This window comes from Rana temporaria, chromosome 2 (assembly GCF_905171775.1).
Source record: "Rana temporaria chromosome 2, aRanTem1.1, whole genome shotgun sequence".
Taxonomy (NCBI): domain Eukaryota; kingdom Metazoa; phylum Chordata; class Amphibia; order Anura; family Ranidae; genus Rana; species Rana temporaria.
In genome coordinates, this window is record NC_053490.1 from 468013498 (window position 1) to 468035768 (window position 22271).

Here is a 22271-nt window from a genome sequence, read left to right on the forward strand (position 1 = left end):
AAGTCGTCCGTGAATGGGGATGGACGTCATTTACGTTCACGTCGAAACCAATGACATCCTTGCGGCATACTTTTGAGCAATGCACACTGGCATGCGCCGTTCGTGAAAAACGTCAATCACGTCGGGTCAGGGTTAATTTACATAACACACGCCCACCTCTTCACAATTTGAATTAGGCGGGCTTACGCCGGCCTATTTATGCTACGCCGCCGCAACTTTCTTTTGAGAATACGGCACTTGCCTGTAAAAGTTGCGGAGGCGTAACGTAAATAGGATACGTTACGCCCGCACAAACATACGCCATTCTACTTGAATCTACCCCATTGTTCTTGTTAAGTACTTTTTATTGTCAATAAACCTTTTGGTCCCGGATGTCTAACAGCTTGATATGAAAATTATTGCTAGTAAACCCATCTTGCAATGATAGTTATAACTCTCGTATTTTTTTTTTTTAAGGCAGACCCAGCAGATATATATTTTTTATGTTTGATACATGCATTCTATGTGATGTGTAAGTCAAACATTTTCAGGTATTTATTACCTCTCGCAGAGATCTCAGTGCTGCCATTTCCTTCATCTGCTTCCCAGAATGATGGCATCACCTATGTTTAAGCCTTTGCCAGGAACATCGGATACTTCCTGAATTGAAATACAGGCTCAGAGATGATACAGCCGTGTAAAATTCCAGAGTTTCTGCAGTTCTTGGCTGTGTTCACAAATGTCTGACGCAGTAAATTGCTGCAAAAATACAACTTTTACTGCTACAGGGCAGCAGCTGTGGGCAGAATCACGTATACTGTATATATGTGATTCTGCACCTCCGTCTGCAAAGGGGCGGAATAATTCACAGTAGAAGCTGATCTGCGGTTCCCAGGGACTCTATGTCCTCCGGCACCCGCCGATCATTTGTAAAACACAGATAACTGAGATATGTAAACAAGGCTGAGATATGTAAACAAGGCTTATCTCATTATGACAGGGATTAGAAACGATCCAGAGACTAGAATCAATCTCTTCACCTAGTGAAAGCGCCACTCTGTGTACACAAAAACACTTTGATCGCCCTAGATGTTTAACTCCTTCCCAGCCAGTGTCATCAGTTCAGTGACGGTGCATATTTTTTGTCCGATGCAATATCACAGTCTCGCTATAAGTCGCCAATCACTGCCATTACTAGTGTTTAAAAAAAAATCCATAAATATATACCATAGTTTGTAGACGTAAACCACGTTGTTGTTGTTGTTGTTGTTGTTCACGTAAACCAATCAATATATTATTTTGTTTTACCAAAAACATATAGCAGAATACACATTGGCCCAAATTTATGAAGAAATTTGATTTTTTTATTTTTTTTATTGGATATGTTTTATAGCAGAAAGTTAAAAATATTGTATTTCTTTTTTTCAAAATTGTCAGATTGGCAGTGATGATCAAATACCACCAAAAGAAACGCTATTTGTGGGAAAACATGACATTTTTTTGGTATAGTGTCGCACGACCACGCAATTGTCCGTTAGAGTATCCCAGTGCCCTATCGCAAAAAATGGCCTGGTCAAGAAGGGAGATAAATCTGCCGGAGGTCAAGTGGTTAAGGATAAAAGGGCTTTCTAAAAAAATTACTGTTTTTGTATATTGTGTTATGGCAGGAATTGCAGACTTGTGAAGTTGCAAAGCAATTTTTATTGCTGACAGACAAGAATACAATACGTGCATTATTCATATCGGTGTATACAACATTGCAAAGTCAGATTTCCAGTAATACAGGTTGACACGCATTGTATGAATACAATCAATGAGATACATATCGAGGATAGCGGCATATAAAACAAGAGAAATAAAACATTACATCAAATACATGCATTACAAAAATCGAGTTTCTCAAACAAGAATTTCATTCTAGTGATAATTTTTTTTTTCTAATGCCGCGTACACACGTTTTTAATGTCATGGAAAAAAATAACGTTTTTCTCGAAGTGATTCTTGTCAAGCCTGCCTTGCATATACACGATCATGAAAAAAAATGCTTGAGCTAAGCGCGGTGACGTACAACACGTACAACGGCACTATAAAGGGGAAGTTCCATTCGAATGGCGCCACCCTTTGGGCTGATTATGCAAATTTCCCTTCTCATGACTTGTTTCTGAGCATGTGCGCTACACACGACCATTTTGCACGACATGAAAAACGTTGAGAAAATATAAAGCATTTTCTAAATTTTTCATGCCCTTTTTTCACGTAGAGAAAAATGCTCTGGAGCCTACACACGATTGTTTTTTAATTACCAATTTAAAAAATTGCATTTTTCTCGTCATGAAAAAAGGTGGTGTGTACGCGGCATAATACATTTTTCTGTTAAAATCAAAAAGGTCTTATATAAGGCAATACATTAATGTTAGAAGGGTAATTGGTTTGTGTAGTTGACAAGGGATCCCAGTATTTACTATTGGCATTTTGTGTTTCATAATCGGTAGTGAAGAAGTGCAGGAATCAGAGTGGATTAGGTCAGAGTTGTGCCATATGGTCCAGATATCCAGTGTGAAGAAGCCACTGCCCAAATAAGGCCCAATTCACCCTTGGTTTAAGTTGAGCGTCTGTGGTAATTTTCTGGAGTTTTTGTTGAGGGTTAGTAGAAGTGTTTTTGCGTATGTTTTACACTTAAATTTTGTTTCATTTTTAGCCAATCAAAAACTAGTCGCTAGGCAAGAAAATGCTCAAATGTACATTGCACATGATTTTCACATGTTTTTCCGTAACTCCCATTAAGTCCAAATGTGAGAGCTTCTTCTGCAAAATAATGTACTTTTTCTAGCAAAACTAACTTTCGAAAAAAGACAATCCAGTATGCTTATACAACATTTGATTTGGAACCACTGCATGTAAATGCATCCAAAGAAGTAACAAACATTTAATAAATCTGAACATGTTCCCAGACAGGCTAAAAACAACCATAATCTGAAGTATTTAGAAAAAAAAAATAATTAAACAACTTTAGTTTTGATTCCAAACTTTCATGTATTCCAAGACAGCCTAAAAAGCAAGAAACCATCAAGTCTTTCTAGAAATCAGAATCAGCCTGGTTTCAGAAATGACATTACTAATACATCAGTGGCTACCTCCTTTGTATTATTCTTTTTTTCTTCTTTCCTCTTACTTTTTAAGATTTTCACAAAACATTATAGGCCCCGTACACACGACCGAACATGTCTGCTGAAACTGGTCCACCCGGAGGTTACTTCCGGGTATCGCGGCTTCGGCTCTGTGATTAGCCGGAGCCGCGATGATGCCAGGAATGGCACAGACAACTGAAGCAACGACACATACGTGCTATTGCTTCAGTTGGCTTAAGTGCGCATGTGCTGCATGACGTCGGCACATGCAAATACAGGGATATCCCCTAAACCGTGCAGCTTTAGGAGATATCCAGTGCAGCTATAGGTAAGCCCAATTATAGGATTGCCTGTAGTTTAAAGTGGTTGTAAAGGGTTTGCAACCACTTTAAGCGCCCTCTCTTCTCTTGACCACCCAATGCCTAGAGTAGTTCAAGCCACGGACACCCTGATATTTGAAAGACTGCTTCAAAATAGTTATGAAAGATTTTCTCAACGAAGCTCCTTTGGAAGACAAAAAAAAAACATTCTGAGCGTCATGAATGAAGGACGACAGTGGACATTGGCACATAAAATAAATACCCTACAACACTTCATTAATGTCAGAGCCATTATACAGCTTCTCTATGGAAACCAGACTCCCCAGGGTAAACCCTATTGTTGTTTTTGTCCATATGAGCTATTATTTTAAAGACATTCAATTCTGAAACTTACAGAACAGTGGCATATTATTTAGTGTTGGGTTTATACAGGATTCTCGATTCAGATTTTACCAGTGTTAATGTTTTCTTGTTTTTGTGCATGTTTGAAGCAAGGTAGTTAAACTTAAAACATTTCCCTCTTACATTAAGATTTAAAGGGGTTGTAAAGGAAATGTATTTGTTTTCCTAAATAGCTTCCTTTACCTTAGTGCAGTCCTCCTTCACTTACCTCATCTTTCGATTTTGATTTTAAATGTCCTTATTTCTTCTGAGAAATACTCACTTCCTGTTCTTCTGTCTGTAACTCACCACCGTAATGCAAGGCTTTCTCCCTGGTGTGGAGAAAGCCTCTTGAGGGGGCAAGTCAGGACACTCTCTACTTTGCAGATAGAGAAAGGAGCTGTGTGTTAGTGGGCGTCCTGACACTCCTGCTCGCCCCTCCCCCCTCAAATAAACTCCTTGAACTCTTAAATTTGCAGTCTAAAAGTCAACCACTAAGCCCTCATCTCCATCTCCAACTACTCTCCCCCCCCCCACCTGCTGATGTAGGCTGAGATCACTGATACACAACTATCGCTAGTCAACTGCCGTGTTTTAAAGAAAATATGTCAGGAGGGAAATTTAAAGACTGCAATCGTTGTCCTGCTAAAAATATTTGCTTCTCCAAACACAAGAAAAGAAGGATAGAGACACCTCTAAATATGTCCGTAGAGCATAGTTTGGACATTCAGAGTAGATGATGCTAACCTTTGGATGTGGCCAAGAAAAAGTGTTGTTTTATTATTAAACTTAGAATTTCTCATCTGCGCCATCCCTGTAGAACTTATTTCATCTTCACCAAGCTCTGTGCCACTTTTACAAAGTGTGGTTGCCATGATGATCATTATACATGGCCACTTGCTCAGATGAGCTTTTCCTTGCAAAGTTTTGTTACTTTATATCCAAATAGTTGAATTTAGAGGCTGTGTGTCCTATCCCACAGCAAAACATTCCCAGATGACTTGTAGATCGCACATTTGTATAAAAGTAAATTCCTCCACACCCATCAACTTCGGAGAATTTATTTCATAAGCCTAAAACCATGATTACGAATGCATATTTTCTCCATCCCTCTGTTGAGCATTATCCACTCTGGATATCCAAAGTATGCTCTACTGTAATACTCTTATGCCGCATACACACGGTCGGAATTTCCGGCAACAAATGTTTGATAGGAGCTTTTTGTCGGAAATTCCCACCATGTGTAGGCTCCATCGGACATTTGCTGTCGGAATTTCCGACAACAAAAGTTTAAGAGCTTGTTCTCAAATTTTCCGACAACAAATCTGTGAATTCCGATCGTGTGTGGACAATTCCGACGCACAAAATTCCACGCATGCTCTGAATCAAGTACGAGATAGAAGTGCTCGGTCTGGTAAAAGTAGTGCTCGTAATGGAGATAGCACATTTGTCACGCTGTTACGGACTGATAAAGCATGAGGCTGAAAAGCGCGAATCGTCTCTCACCAAACTTCTACTAACACGACTGGTATTGAACTTCCCTTTAATAGTGCCGTTGTATGTCTTTTATGTCACCGCGTTCTTGGCGTTCAGAATTTCCGACAACATTTGTGCAATCGTGTGTATGCAAGACAAGTTTGAGCCAACGGTTCCACGGTTATGTTGTCGGAATTTCCGATCGTCTGTACGCGGTATTCGATATACCCTTGTCTTGTCTTATGTTTGGCTTATCTTCTGACCCCTGTGTGGGATTGATTTGGTGGCCACCTCAGGGGTTGATTATTGAGGATCACAACCCAAGACTCCTATGGCACTCCTATAATCTCAGGGATTTGAATCTATACACAAAATGATTTGTTTGGTTGTGTCTGGCTTTAGCACAAGAATGCAGCAACCAACAGGCTGAAAAGAAGACTACTTGTTCTGGATCGGTGACTTCAAATTTTTTGAAGACAAAGCTTTCATAATCATAACAGTCAGGAAACTATCATTTACCAAAAGGGAGTTTAGCATTGCAGTCTACACGTTTCTCTCATTGTCAGTTTACTTTTTGACTATTCAGCTTTAATTTGAAGGCAACAGTATATTGCAAACATCAGTGCTCACATTAAATTCCAGCTTGTTTTATTTATTTGAAGTCATAACATCTTATTTTAGTCACATAACAGCTGCTTTACGAAACCCCATCGTCCACTCAACATCACACATGCAATTTCCTTGCTGTTTTAAGAGATGTTAACAATTCTTATAATGTTTTCCTATGTCTTTGCGTGATTTATTTTAAGGAAAATAGTCTGCAGTCTTAGAAACAATCATGTGTTTGTAAAACTAATGCATATCTTATGGTGCAGATTTTTCATAGCAGCTTTCTGTTGTCTGCGCATTTAAAAATATGAGTGGTTCATTTTTGTTTTAAATTGTTAATTTTATTTCAAATCACATATTTTTTTTCTTCACTTTATTATGAATTCAGACCATTAGCTTACATGCAGGACCGCTATAGGACATATTTTTATCGCAGACAGCACAGGTGATGTCATTCTGATTGGTTAAATACGAGGCAATTTTTGTTGTTGTCCTCCTGTAGATATGCTGGTGCAGTAGTTTTAATTAGTTTAGTGGAGCACAACATTTTTTTTTTTTTGCCCCCAGGTGTTAGTGTGTTTTTCTGGATCCTCACTGGTCACCCTAGCTCATTGCCCACCCTTACCACACCCACCCACCCAGATCACACCAGTCTTCTGGGTGCCTTGTTCAGATCACATCCACTTTCTGAGCAGTCCTGCCCAGATCACACCCACTTCAGGGAATTTCAAGCCCCCCAATTATGCAAGAAATGGACACTTGATTAAGCAATTCCATCAGCTATTACTCTTTTTTTGAGTTACTGTGCATGTTTAGTAACTCAAATAAGGGTAATGTTTTAACCCTCCTGGCGGTATCCCCGAGCGTGACTCGGGGTTGATTTTTTCTACCAAAATCGGTAACCCCGAGTCACGCTCGGGGTAGATATGCAGAGCCTGCAGCGTGCGCTGGCTTACCTTCTCCTGGATCCAGCGATGTCACCGCGCTGTGTGAGCGAGCGGGACCTCGCTCGATTCACACAGCGTCCTCCTGTGCCGCCGATCTCCGTTCCCTGCGACGTTACGACGCACGGGAGCGGAGATCGGCGCCAAATTCAAAAAAGTAAACAAACACAATACATACAGTATACTGTAATCTTATAGATTACAGTACTGTATGTAAAAAAAACACACCCCCCTTGTCCCTAGTGGTCTGCCCAGTGCCCTACATGTACTTTTATATAATACAAACTGTTCTTTCTGCCTGCAAACTGTAGATTGTCCATAGCAACCAAAAGTGTCCCTTTATGTCAAAAATGGTTTTAGATCAGCTAGAAAACAGCGATAATAAATTATAATCACTTGCAGAATTGTGCGATAGCGATTTGTGGGGAAATTCGTCATAAAAAAAAAAAAAAAATGACAGCAACAATTCTGCAACTGAGCAAATTTCAGTGATTTTGAGTTGATTACATTATTGAATAATTTTTATTTTAATTATATTATTACTTGCTATAATTATTTATAATTATTTATTATATTATAATTTAAAGTTTTGTTTTTAAAAAAATTTCATACCCTGGATGCCTATTAGATTCTTGTTTGGTCAGATTTAAGTGAGTTATTCCTAAAAATCACAGGCCTACAGTATAAAACACCAAATTTCCTTGCAAATAATTGTACCGCTTTCAGCATGTTTTTTCAGAAAGAATCATACCGCCAGGGAGGTTAAGCCTGGGACAAAGCATCATCAATGCAGAGTACCTAGGTGCAGAACTCTCCTAGCAAATCCAGGATAGCTGGCATCTATGCCATTGCCAATTTGACATTGTTGCAAAACTCTGCAGAGATGGTGCTTGGCAAAAGTAAATATATGTATAATAATTTGAGGACTTTAAAGCAAGGCTGAAGTAATGCCCTTGGGGGCCCTAGGCCCCCATAAGCTTGCAAAATATTGTATGAGTTCTGTTAATGGTGCTGTCAATTAGTTGCCATAGCACTCTTTGAAGACAGTCAAATATCTGTATGAAGTGCAATACAAACATCCTAATTTTCTCTTGAAGAGACAATGGGTTTGATTTATTAAAGGCATATGCCCTGTAGACTGTGCACTTTGCAAAGTGCAGTTGCACCCTGCAAGAGCAGTTGCTCCAGAACTTGGTAAATGAGCAAAATCTATGCTGACTTTCATCATCCAATCATAATTTTATTTTCCTTGCACGTGATTGGGTATTCTTTACAAAGTGAAGCTTTACCTCAATTACTAAGCTCTGGAACAACTGCACTTGCAGAGGGCAACTGCATTTTGAAAAGTTCACAGTCTATTAACTTCTAGTAAACCCACCCCATTGTCACCTTGCTTGTGTATGGCAAATGACAGTGTCTCTGCAAAGAGGCAACCTTCATCCCCCATGTACTCACCTTTCCTTTGCTTGCTCTCAGCTCTTTGCTCTTCCGTAGCTGGTACTGAAATTGTGGCGTTTGGGAGCATTGACAACATTCCCAAGCCCATGTTACAATGCTCAGGACTATCAATTGGCTGCCAGGCCCAGGCACCATCACATGGGAGCAGTTCATATGCTCATCTATTATAGGAAGTACTGGGTTTTCTTGCTGACTTCGGGGAAAGAAAGGAGCTAACTGTGAGGGAGTACAGATCAAGGGTAAGGTGACAGTGTACCCCCACAATCAAATATTATGTTTATCCCATATTGCATAGAATATAGAAGTTAAAGAGTTAGAACCTCTGCCAGGTTTTCAATGCTGTCTGTGCAGATCAAACTCCCCTTTGTACAAACCCATGAGAAAATGGTAGGGGGAGTCCAATATGTTATATGACATTAGCAGTAGATATAATATGTTCCAATTAGGGCACACAACCTAGTGACAACTGTCAGGGGTGGGATTCTCCTTATTTATGTTACATTTCCACTTCCTTCTATGCCTGTGGGGATAGGAAGTAACAGAATATCTGCCCAATAGGGACACAGACAGCAATATAAAAACTAACAAAGGTTTGAACCCTTGCTCTTGCTTTCCCAAACTAAAAATACGATTTTGGCTGGAGTTTGTTTTAAGCAATATTTGCTTCATAAATGTGTAAAAATGACACCATACCAAGTCAAATATTTCATTTGTATTTCCAGCAGTGATTTTCTTGGGCTACTAGCATTTGTTAGAAGTACATACATGCTCTGTGATCACATCAAGGTACTTTATATTGAGGCTTTTATTCATGTATTCGAACACAGCAAAGCTAAATCCTTGTTTTACCAACAGATGGCGTCAGATCACTAAGCAACTACTATTGCTGTTGCTGCACTTGCTTCAGTGACATGAATACAAGTATCTGAAGTCAGACCATAAATTCAGTGATACATAATCACCCAATGAAATATTTAATTGAATAACCCACCTAGCACGGTCAGAGAAAAGAAACGGACACGATTCTTAAATTGATTGTTGTATTGAATAATTATTTTGTTAAGTGCATTGCCAGCAAAACAGTGATGCTGTATCATTTTTGCTGAGGGGGAGCGGGTACCTAGTTTTGACAAGATCACCTAGGCAATCCGAGCGAAAGTTCTTCTCTCCACTCCCCGCAGTCTTCTGGGACACATCACAGGTTCTAGAAGGCTGTGGGACCATTCACAAAGTGCAGCACAGCTTGCCAATGTGCAGTGGGAAGCCTGCTGTGAAGATGCCAGAGCCGGGAGCCAGAAGGCTAATGAAGGTGAGGATGGCGCTGGATCCATGGACAGGTAAGTGTCCTATTCTTAAAAGTCAGCAGCTACAGGATTTGTAGCTGCTGACTTTACATTTTTTTTTGTTAGACTGGTGAACCGCTTTACAGCAAAGTAAAAGCAACTATATAGATATAGATAACCTGCAGAAAACTGTTCACCATAAGCAAAGCAACCAACAAGTAGGATGAAAAATATATACCTTTTTATTTATTTTTACAAATCTTATAGGGGAGTTTTAATATCTGGCCTGTTTTATGGACTGTCTAAAATAAATTCTACCTTGGATTCCTGAGAAGTACTGCATAGTTTGATGTGTGGCCAATATTTAAAGTGAAAAAATTGGTGGATGGCGCATGACTAAAAGAGCATAATCAACAATCGGTAAAATTAGCATATCATAAGGTCCATGTCAGTAACAAGAAAATTAAATGAATGAATGTATGTCCAATAATAGTCCAATAATAGTCCAAAAAAACACACTAGCGGCAGCAATCCTGAAGCAGAAGCGAGCTCTGGAAGATATACAGACAAGAAGGAAATGCGCCAAACTAAGTGCAGTATGTAAGGTTTTAATTAAAAATGATGTCATAAACAATAAATTGGTTACTCACAGAGTGATAATACAGGCAAGATAGGGCAAGAAGCTGGTCCGGTGTCTCAGTGTGTTATCAGCAGCTCCAGGGGTTCAAGCTGGCGTTTCTCAGGACCACGGAACCGGAGGAGATCAAAATCCAGGGTCTCAGAAGCCTCAGGGAACCGCAGGAGAACCAAGAACCATGAACGCTGCTTCAGAGCGGCGTGCGTTCCAGCGTGGAGCGTAACCTACCGTTGTTAGACCAGAAGTGATGTGGGGACTCGGGCCAGCCAATAGTATGACGCGTTTCTCAGCATCCGCTGTTTCATCAGATCCATGGCGTCCAATAGGAGCGGACGTAATATATAAGCGCGTCAATGGCGCTTGTAGATACAAGGCACACAAAGCGGAAATGACAGGCTGGGGACTGTATAATGGGATGAATTGGAACCAACAAGTAGAGGCTGACAGTTTAAAAGGGCATTAAAACCAAAATGTTTAATTCCAGTATGATCAGATATATGCTTTTTGGTTTTAATGCCCTTTTAAACTGTCAGCCTCTACTTGTTGGTTCCGATTCATCCCATTATACAGTCCCCAGCCTGTCATTTCTGCTTTGTGTGCTTTGTATCTACAAGCGCCGTTGACCAATCACGGCATCCCCCCGCTTATATATTACGTCCACTCCTATTTGACGCCATGGATCTGATGAAACAGCGGATGCTGAGAAACCCGTCATCCTATTGGCTGGCCCGAGTCCCCACGTCACTTCCGGTCTAACGACGGTAGGTTGCGCTCCACGCTGGAATGCACGCCGCTCTGAAGCAGCGTTCATGGTTCCTGGTTCTCCTGCGGTTCCCTGAGGCTCCCGAGACCCTGGATTTTGATCTCCTCCGGTTCCGTGGTCCTGAGAAACGCCAGCTTGAACCCCTGGAGCTGCTGAATAACATACTGAGACACCGGACCAGCTTCTTGCCCTATCTTGCCTGTGTTATCACTCTGTTTGTGAGTTACCAATTTATTGTTTGACATCATTTCTAATTAAAACCTTACATACTGCACTTAGTTTGGCGCATTTCCTTCTTGTCGGACAATATTTAAAGCAATTGATATCTGCATTTGCAGTTTTTGAGTATACTGTTTAATTATAAATAACACTCGAGCAGAAAACCATAAAGTGGGAGGGAGTGTCCGGAGTTGGAATGTAGTATTGTCCAGGACCCAGCAATGTTTTCAGCACCTAGCAGTGTATTTGGAAGAGTACTGTAATATCCTGTCTGATATTGCCTGTATAGTCCCGGTCATGATGTCCTCATAAGGAGCATGAGCACTGCAGGACATGGAGCCTATATGGAGGTAAGTGTACTGAACACCAGTACTAGTGGTGTGGTGGGGGAAGTCTTCCAAAAACCCACCAAACACATGGGGGTGGGGGGAACTTCCAGAATCCCACTGCGCTCTAAAGCTTGGAGGACTTTAAAAAGACCATTAAACACCAATGTTGGGTAACTTTTCCTTCCACCAAATTCCAGTGACATAGCACCATTCCTCTGACAAATCACTGACAAAGGAACAGTCATTAATTCTACAGACACTGGGCATTTGCTACACCTCTTTTTCGCTCTTGCTGTTCCGCAAACCCTTCACAAGAGCGCATAATAAAGGCAGAGATATACCTTCAGGGCTTTTTTTCAGGGGGAACTTTGGGGAACTCAGTTCCACCACCTCTGGCTCAGACCCTTTGGTGCCTGCTCACCACAATCACTTGTAAACACAGAAGTCTGGTTTCTGTTTTTACAATTGACCGCTCTGTACTCTGTGTGTAACCCCTTGAACTCTGCACTTTGTATGTAATGCAATCCTGGTATTTAATGCCACTTTAAGACCCTTCTACTGTTTGTGATATCTGAACGGGGTCGTGGTTGAGTTCCTGCACCTATCTTCTGAGAAAAAAAGCTCTGTATACCTTGGAATGTGTTTTCTACTGGGGAAATTAAGTGGATTGTGTGAGTGTTACTTTCTCAGGTGGTCCCAATCCCTGTAAAGCAGATTTTTGGAAGCTATGGGCAACGTCAGCATCACTACAGGTGTTGGAGACATCTTCGGTTCAATAAAGGGGATACATAGCCATTGAAAGATACCTATGGCAGACACTTTTCCTAAAAAGATGTAACTAGGTTCAGTAGCCGGATGAGGATTACACGGATTATAAATGTGTTGTCATGAGGTTTTTTTTTTCCTGGGGGGGGGGGGGGGTTTGACAGGCTGTGTAGGGGATTAAGGCTTGGTTCACACTACTACACTACTTTCATCCTACTTTGCTCTGCTACATTGGTCCTACATTTATCCTACATTGGTCCTACATCCATCCTACTTTCATGAACAGGATACTACTTTGGTCCGACTTCAATGATATTCAATGGGTTGAAGTAGGATCAATGTAGGACCAAAAGTAGTACAGGGAGCATTTTCAAAGTCGGACAGACTTGTGTAGGACCAGTTAAGACAGCTCTCATAGGGAAACATTGAACACAGAGCAAAGTAGGATGAAAGTAGTGTAGTAGTGTGAACCCAGCCTGAACCTGTTGTTTGGGGCCAAAATCACACTAAAGAAGGCCATGCAGACGTCTCTGGAAAATATGGGATGGTCAATCTCAATGTTTAGGGTAAAGTGGAGGTCTATTTTAAATTTATATCTGAAATGATATCAATTTTTACTTTGCTATATCGGCTTGTACTTCCCTTTACAGGAAGTGTTTACTTTCCGTTGCCATAGGAAGACTGAAATAGATGTTTGCTGCAATAATAGTTTTACCTTTAGCACTTTATTAATAGAGCTTCTCATTTTCTTCTTCAGCCCTTGCTGACTGTTCTTGTAGAGTCACTTAAGCAGAAATATGCTTCAGGACTTATCTATAGATCAGTTACAAGCTGTGATGTTCCAGAATATATTTTCTGGGGGACAACCAGGAAAAGGTGTATATATATCCATCATATTGTATATGATTCCAGTAAAATACATGGTCTTGCTGAAGACTATCTGGAAATTGATGTTATGATGTTTAACTGATAATTACTTGTTTAAATAATTTGGTTGAAAAAGAGACACAAGTCCATCTAGTTCAACCAATACAAAAACTCAATTCTATAGCCATGGTTGATCCAGAGGAAGGCAAAAAAAATCAACAATAAAGCATGATTTGATTTGCTCTAGCAGGGGAAACAATTCTTCCTGATCCCCCCCAAGAGGCAATCAGAATTTCCTTGGAGCAACTTTACCTATAAATATTAGTATCCAGTTATATTATGTGTATCTAGGAAAGAATCCAGGCTTTCTTAAAACAATCTATTGAGCTGGCCAGACCAACCTCTTGAGGGAGTCTATTCCACATTTTCACAGCTCTTCCTGTGAGAAGCCTTTCTGTATTTGGAGATGAAATCTCTTTTCCTCCAAATATAAAGAATGCCCCCTTGTACTCTGTAATGACCTTGACCACTTAAGGACCAGGCCTATTTTTTTACACTTGGTGTTTACAGTTTAAATTCGTTTTTTTTGCTAGAAAATTACTTGGAACCCCCAAACATTATATATATATATATATATATATATATATATATATATATATATATATATATATATATATATATATATATATATATATATAATGTTTGGGGTTCCAAGTATTATTTTTTTTAAGACACCCTAGAGAATAAAATGGCGGTTGTTGCAATACTTTCTCACACCGTATGTGTGCAGCGGTCTTACAAACACATTTTTGGGGGGAAAAAACTTTTTTGAACAAAAAATAAGAAAACAGTAGAGTTAGCCAAATTTGTTTTATGTTGTACAAGCTAATGATACGCCAAGTAAATTGATATCCAACATGTCATGCTTTAAAATTGCACCAGCTCGTAGAATGGCAACAAACTTTGACCCTTAGGTGACATTTAAAAATGCCTACAGATTACCAGTTTTGAGTAACAGAGGGGATCTTTTGCTAGAATTATTTCTCTCGCTCTAACAATAGCGGCTATACCCCACGTGTGGTTTGAACACTGTTTACATATGCATTCACTTCTGCGAGCACGGAGAGACAGGGCAATTTACTTATTTTTTTCTTTACACTGTCATTGTCCCATTTTGGCTCACTTTTATTCCTGTTACATGGAATGTAAACATCCCTTGTAATAGGAAAAAGCATGACCGGATCTTTTTAATATGAGATATGGGGTCAAAAAGAGCTCAAATCTCACATTGACACTTAAAAGTATAAAAGAAAAATGAAAAAAAAAAAATTCTCTTTCAATAAAAATGTTTGGAGTGTTATGTTATGGTATGGAGTCGAGTGGGGGCCATGATTCCCTCGATTTCCTGCTTCTGAGGGGAGAAAATTGGATTATTTCTGCAGCTACCGATGGCTCCGGAGATGACCGGGATGCGATGGGGGGATGAACACCTCTCCCACCTCCAATAAAAGTGATCTTGCAAGGAATGCACCGCGGAGACCACTTTTATCCTAAAGCGGACCGCCCACTGTTGAAGAAAATACTGGGGTTATTGCAGCTATCTGCTGCCATGACAACAGTATTTAACGTCAAAGGACCAACGTATAACGACGGCCGCAAGTGGTTAAAGTGAATAACTTAACATCAAGTTCACTATATGAACCCCTTATGTATTTATAGAGACAAAAAGGGAAAAAGCCCCCGGGGGGAATTTCTCCATTTTTGTCTCAACAACATTTTGGGGTGTGTGGCCCTTGGACTCTCAATATATGCGTTTTTTTCTTGTCCTTATGTATTTATATGTTGATCATATCCCTTAATCTCCTCTTCTCAGGAGTGAAGTTCCTCTAATCTTTCCTCATAGCTGAGCTCCTCCATGCCTCTTATCAGTTTGGTTGCCCTTCTCTGCACTTTCTCTTTGTTCCCCAATATCCTTTTTATGAACTGGTGCCCAAAACTGAACTGCATATTCCAGCTGAGGTCTTACTAATGATTTGTACAGGGGCAAAATTATATCTGGAGTCTATACCTCTGCTAATACAAGAAAGCATTTTACTTGCCTTGCAAACCGCATCTTGGCATTGCGTGCCATTATTAAGCTTATGATCTACCAGAAAACCCCCAGATCCTTCTCCACCATTGACTTCCCCAGCTGTTCTCCTCCTAGTATGTAAGGTGTGTGAATGTTTCTAGCCCTCAAGTGCAAAACTTTACATTTATCAACATTAAACTTCATTTGCCAAATAGTTGCCCGATTAAACAGAGCATTGAGGTCGGCTTGTAAATTGAAAACATCCTGTAAGGAAGTTATTCCACTGCATAGCTTGGTGTCATCCACAACACTGAAACGGTACTTTTAATTCCAGACCCAATATCATTTATAAATATATTAAAAAGTAAGGGTCCCAGCACTAAACCTTGGGGTTTCGTAAGTTGAAAAAACAGATTGTTCAGCAAAACTGCTCATTCTTTATCCGGGAAAATCCTAGACAAAGTTGGTATATCATAATTGGCAAAACTCTGCAAGGAGCCACATGATATGGCCAATCCTAATAAGGTTCCTCCCTGTCCCTGTATTATAGGAGACTATAGAACCCATTGGAAAGACGTACTGCTTGTTCCCGTCTCACAATTGATGAGTATTATTTCAGCACTGAGAAGACATTGATGCCTCATGCAGTAAAGTCTGTTGTGTATTACATGAAAAAAAATCATTCTTTGAGATTTTCCTACGATTCATTGAAGCTTTACATACAATATGTTTTTGGGTCAATTATAATATATATTATGTAATGCAACTGAAAAATATCCATTGCTTTGTCCAAATACACTTACGAATGACAGTTTGACCTTCACCTTTTTAAAGTTGTTTTGTCCGTAAACTGACAGGTGGCAATGATCACTTTATGTGGTGTGATGTGTTAAAGATATCTGGCATGGAAAGAATGACCCCCAGGGCTTCATAACATTCTCAATTGTTGGCATTATAAAAGAGACCCATTAATCTTGGTTGCGCGGTGTGTTGATGCTAGGTATGGAAATGCCTGCACTTCTGTTAAAGTGATATTAATCCTTTCATTTTTTTTTAAGCATTTTTAGCAGCTGATTTAAAGTGGAGTCCCACCCAAATGTGGAACCTCTGCTCATCTATCCCCCCCCCCTTCCAGTGCCACATTTGGCACTTTTCAAGGGGGAGGGGGGAATGGGTACCTGTTTTTGACAGATACCCTTGCCCACTTCTGGGAGACAGCACCGGGGCGCCATGCCTCGAAAGTTTGGCCCCCTAATCCTTCCCCCACAGTTGGGCCAGTTAGAAAGCGCAGGCTTTACTGATGGTTTCGACCAATGGTGGCAGCTGATCCGAAAATCGTCTGGGGTGCTGAGACTGCGGCCTCCCTGGACAGGTAAATGTCTATATATTAAAAGTCTTCTATTAAAAGTGAACAGCTACAGTATTTGTAGCTGCTGATTTTTAATTGTTTTTACCAGGCGGAACACTGCTTTACCGGTTAAAGACCGTCTCACACCAATATACGTCAGCAGAATGGCACAGCTGGGCAAAGTGACATATATTTTACATCACTTTGAATTTACCGCGGTGCTCGCGCGAACGGGGAGAGGCCAGTGATCAGTGATGTGTCACTCTTAGTCACGCCTCCTAACAGTTAGAATCACTCCCTAGCACGCACTTAACCCCTTCCTAGCCCCCTAGTAGTTAACCTCTTCACTGCCAGCCACATTTAGCGTCAAAAGTGTCCGATATGTCTGCTATAATGTCAGTCACAATACAAATTGCTGATCGCTGCCATTGCTAGTAAAAAAAAAAAAATATTAATAATAATGCCATAAAACTATCCCCTATTTTGTAGAGGTTATAACTTTTGCGCAAACCAATCAATAAATGCTTATTGCGTTTTTTTTTCTCTCTCAATAATATGTAGAAGAATACGTATCAGCTTAAACTGAGGGGGAAAAATAAAATTTAATATATTTTTTGAGGATATTTATTATAGTAAAAAATATTGTATTTTTTCGAAATTGTCGCTCTATTTTTGTTTATAGCGCAAAAAATGGAGCTAGGAGCGCCGGTGGGGGACCCCAGGAGAGGAGCATTGGGACTGTGGCTGTGCTTGATGGGTACGATGGCTGTGCTTGATGGCCACAGTGGCTGCGTTTGGCACAGTGGGCGCATTTGATGGGCACAGTGGCTGCACTTCATGGGCACAGTGGCTGTGCTTGATGGGTACAGTGGCGGCGCTTAATGGACACAGTGGCAGCAATTTATGGCACAGTGGCTGCATTTGATTGGCACAATGACTGTGTTTTGGACAGTGGCTACGTTTGATGGGCACAGTGGCTGCGTTTGATGGGCACAGTGGCCACAATTGATGGGCACAGTAGCTGTTTGATGGGCACAGTGGCCACAATTGATGGGCACAGTGGCCACAATTGATGGGCACAGTAGCTGTTTGATGGGCACAGTGGCTGCAATAGATGTTTTTTTTTTCCATTTATTTTTTCACCCCCCCCAAAAAAATACCATGCTTACTACAATATTAGTAAATGCAGATGTCAAGCCATAATCTGCCTATAGCCAACAGGCTATCCTTTTGTCCTTTTCAGCGTTTTCATTGAGTTTTAAAGATAGCATACAATAACAGAAGTAATATATTATTTGGAAATATATTTACTACATTATTAGTAAATGCAGATGTCAAACCACAATCTACCTATAGCCTACGCAGGGATCCTCAAACTACGGCCCTCCAGCTGTTGTGGAACTACACATCCCATGAGGCATTGTAAAACTCTGACATTCACAGACATGACTAGGCATGATGGGAATTGTAGTTCCTCAACAACTGGAGGGATATAGTTTGAAGACCCATGGCCTACAGGCTTTCCTTTTTTTTTTCTTTTTATTGAGTTTTTTTAAGATAGTATACAATAACAGAAGTACAATCATATCAAGGTAACAAGTTACAGCAATTTGTTGGGTATATGGGTGTGACATTAATCATTTGAAATATATTTATTGCCCTATTGAGACTAAGGTAGGTATATTATGTGGCAGTAACCAACTTATGGAGAAGGTGAGATGGGGAGTGGGTTGGGAGACACAGGGTGGGCCTGAATTTTTGCATTTTTAACCTGCAGTGAAAGCACAACGAGATCTTATTGTCAGTTGTGGTTGTAGCTTGTCTGTGCAACCGTTTCATTTAAGGCTGTTGTACAATATTTCATGTGTCTGTTCTTTTTATTTTAAGAACCATGTTCTCTTCCGTAGCTGGTAATATAAATACCAGGAGAAAGTTATATTGAGCAGAGACCATGTACAGATTGGGACCATGCCGCTGAAATTTTGACTTGTCCTGGCACTGGCAGGTACATTGGTTATTTTAATCCTTAATTTTAGTAAACCTTTAAATAACAAGTGTAATTACATCATGCTGCCATCACCAGAACTATACTGAATAAGGATAGGACATGTCTATGGTCTGATCTTCAGATGCATTTCTGCTTTACAGATATATAAAGACATTTCCACATGTGAATTTGGGGCCTCTTTAGCTGGCCATAAGGCTGTTGGACATGTATGATGAAGAAGCTGAAGAAACTTTTTTTCTTGTTAATTGTTGTGTAGACATGCACGCTTGTATGCAGTTTTGTGCACTCTGTCTCAGCATCATGGAGGAACAACAGTTAGCAGCTGGGAAAATCTAACCAGACCGATCAACTGGCGTTTAAAAAAAAAATGGGCAGCCAGGGATGCCTGTAGAGGTCTGAAGTTACCCATATTTATGTCAATCATCAGGATCAACAAGCTCTGAAGTGTGCCCCAACATCTGGACTTTTTCACTAGCACTTTTTTATGAAGAAAATAAAACTGGTGTTCGTGTATATTTAGTTAAACAAAAAAGAAAAACCTCTTAGAATATGGCTGTCTGTGTACAGGGGTTATCAAAACAATCTGAAAGAACTCTTAGAGGTGATACCAAATTCAGCAGCAAGGAAGTAGCCCCTCCATAGTGTGACTGTGAGAGTCTGTCTCTGGGGGGCAGTTATGTTCTGTAAGGATTGCCTTACTACTCTATTCAAGCAATTACCACTGTGACTGCAGTAAATATGAAGGCTATTAAAAGTTGGGTAGAGGGAAGAGGCAGGAAAGTAGAAAAGGGAAGCCTCTGCAGGAGAGTAAAGTAGAATGAAATATGTAGTAATGCAAATAAGACAGAAGAAAGAAACACAGGGCTACATTCATGTGGTTGTACACACACGGGAGGCCACTGGTGGCAAGCACCAGATTGTCTTAGAGAGTTCCAGCAAAATTTATGATGGACTGAAGGGGGGAATAGCCTATGTAAAGGCAGGCCAACAAGGAGGGCGTTACAATAGTCAAGGTAAGAGATAACAAGGGACATTGTGGTGTCATTAGTTAACAAGAGACGTATTTTGACATATTATCTTACAGTGGTTAAGACGGCAAGACTTGTATAGTGATTGAATGTGAGGCCAAAAGGGGAGGTTAGAGTCCAAGATTCTGCCTAGATCCCTGGCATGAGGTAAGGGACTAATGCAGCGTACACACGATCTGTTAAACCGATGAGAATGGTCTGATGGACCGTTTTTATCGGTCAAAACCGATCGTGTGTGGGCGCCATCGGTTAAAAAAAGCCAACCTGGTTTTAATTTAACCGATGGATTCCTAACCGATAGTTAAAAACCGATCGTTAGTAGGCACAACCATCGGTTAAAAATCCATGCATGCTCAGAATCAAGTCGACGCATGCTTGGAAGCATTGAACTTCGTTTTTTTCAGCACGTCATTGTGTTTTACGTCACCGCGTTCTGACACGATCGGTTTTTTAACCGATGGTGTGTAGGCGCGACGGACCATCAGTCAGCTTCGTTGGTTAACCGATGAAAACGGTCCATCGGTCCGTTCTCATCGGATGGACTGATCGTGTGTACGCGGCATAAGAGTTGTGCTTTGGATCATAATGGAAAAGTTGGGGAAGGTGCACAGGGGTAAGGTAATATTATGAACTTGGTTTTGAAAAGCTTGAGTTTGAGGAAGTGGTGGGACAGGTATACGGATATGTCAGTTGGTAAATTAGTTATGCACAAGGGTGAAGAGAGGTGTAGAGTGATTTGGGTGTCGTCGGCATAGAGATGGCTTTCTTTGGATTTCAATACAATCGACTGGCTCAGGGAGGAGATGTAGACAGACAGTAGAGGGGGTCCAAGAACTGAGCTTTGGATTTCCCTATAGAAACAGAAGAGGACGAAGGTAGAGTTCTAGGCAACGCAGATGCTGTGATGAGAAATGGAGAATTCTTTGAAGAGAAGAGGGTGGTTAGTTGTATCATAGGCAGCAGAAAGGCCTAATGCCATGTACACACGATCGTTTTTTCGATGGAAAAAAGTCCATCAGACTTTTTCATCGGAAAAAACGATTGTGTGTGGGCCCCATCTGACTCTGGAAAAAAAAAACGATGAAGAAATTCCGATTGTCTGTGTGGAACTCCATGCATGCTGAGAATCAAATTGACGCATGCTCAGGAGGATTGAACTTCATTTTTCTCGGCTCGTAGTAGTGTTTTACGTCACCACGTTTTGGACGGTCGGAATTTAGTCTGATAGTGTGTAGGTAAGACTGATGAAAGTCGGCTTCATCGGAATTCCGACGGAAATTTTCGTCGGATTTGATTCCATCAGAAATCCGATTGTATGTAAGAGTATGAATACAGATTAGTGGCTGTTGGTTTTGGCAGTTGGTAAGTTAGTAAGTAAATTTCAGGAGGGAGTGTTGCAGGTGAAAGCCAGACTGAAGGGGTCAAGAAGGTTGTTATCAGTAAGGCAGGGACTTAAACTGTTGTAGACTAGCAATTCTAGTAGTTTGGAGGTCCAGCGTGGGCTTTTTACATACATGGGTGGCCAATAATTTAGCAACAAAAAAGTATTAAATGCGGCGGTAGACTTGGTATGTTAGATGGGGGATATATCTGGACAGTGGAGATCTCACTACAAATTGCTTCAATTAGTTTTTTTTTAAATGATCCGCAATGTCCTTGGCAGTGACTGAGTTAGTGGGTTAGGGAAGCGGAGTAGAGAGGTAGAAAAGAGTTGACAAAGATTGGATGAGAGGAACCTTAATGAGCGTGATTAAATAGGTCTGTTTGGCAGTGCGCAGAGACAGGAATTGTACTTTAGAAATTAAATATTTACTTGCAGGGTTTTAGTTTTACACCATAGACTTTCAAGAATGCAGCTATGCCTTTTAAGACCTTTGGTAGGGCAAGGGCGGAAGTGAGGGTGAGACATACAGTGCATGCGGAAAGTATTCGCAGCGCTTCACTACTTCAACATTTTGTTATGTTACAGCCTTATTCCAAACTGGATTAAATTCATTATTTTCCTCAAAATTCTACAAACAAAACCTCATAATGACAACATGAAAGAAGTTTTTTTGGCAATCTTTGCAAATTTATTAAAAATAAAAAAAGTGAAAGTATAAATCGTGTTGTGGAGAGGAGGGCTATAAATATGCACCGATTACTGTCAAAATGTCAATGGCAGGAAAGGGGTTAATGCTAGGGGGCGATCAAAGTGTGTGTTCCCTCACTGTGTTCTAACTGTGTGGGGAGGGAAGTGACTAGGAGACATGACAGATCGCTGTTTCTACTTTGCAAAACCAGACGATCTGTCTTCTCTCCTCTGACAGCACAGGGATTTGTGTGTTTACACACACAAATCCCTGTGCTGGCGCTCATGCGTGGCCGACGGCGATGGTGCCCACCAGCCACGCGCATCGGGTTCCCCACTGTGCAGCGGGCGCACGCATGCCTCCGGCGGCGCTTGCTCGCCCTCTGGTGGCTCTCCTGGGCAAAACCGCATATGTATGGGATTTCACACAGGAGAGCCATTCTGACGCAGTATATCTGCGTGAGTCGGACAGGAATCGGTTAAAGAAAGCCGTTTTTTTTTGTTTTTTTTTAATAATGTGCTTTGCACTGGTTTGTACTGTGGCATTGAATGGCACTAATGTATTGATGTGCGAGAAATATTTAGTG

General features: G+C 40.7%; 1 protein-coding gene across 1 annotated transcript in view; it reads right to left on the reverse strand.

The window, feature by feature from the left end:
- The window catches only part of FILIP1L (filamin A interacting protein 1 like), a 397743-nt gene that overhangs the window by 340668 nt on the left and 34804 nt on the right, over positions 1–22271 (reverse strand). The gene's annotated exons all lie outside the window — the stretch shown is intronic.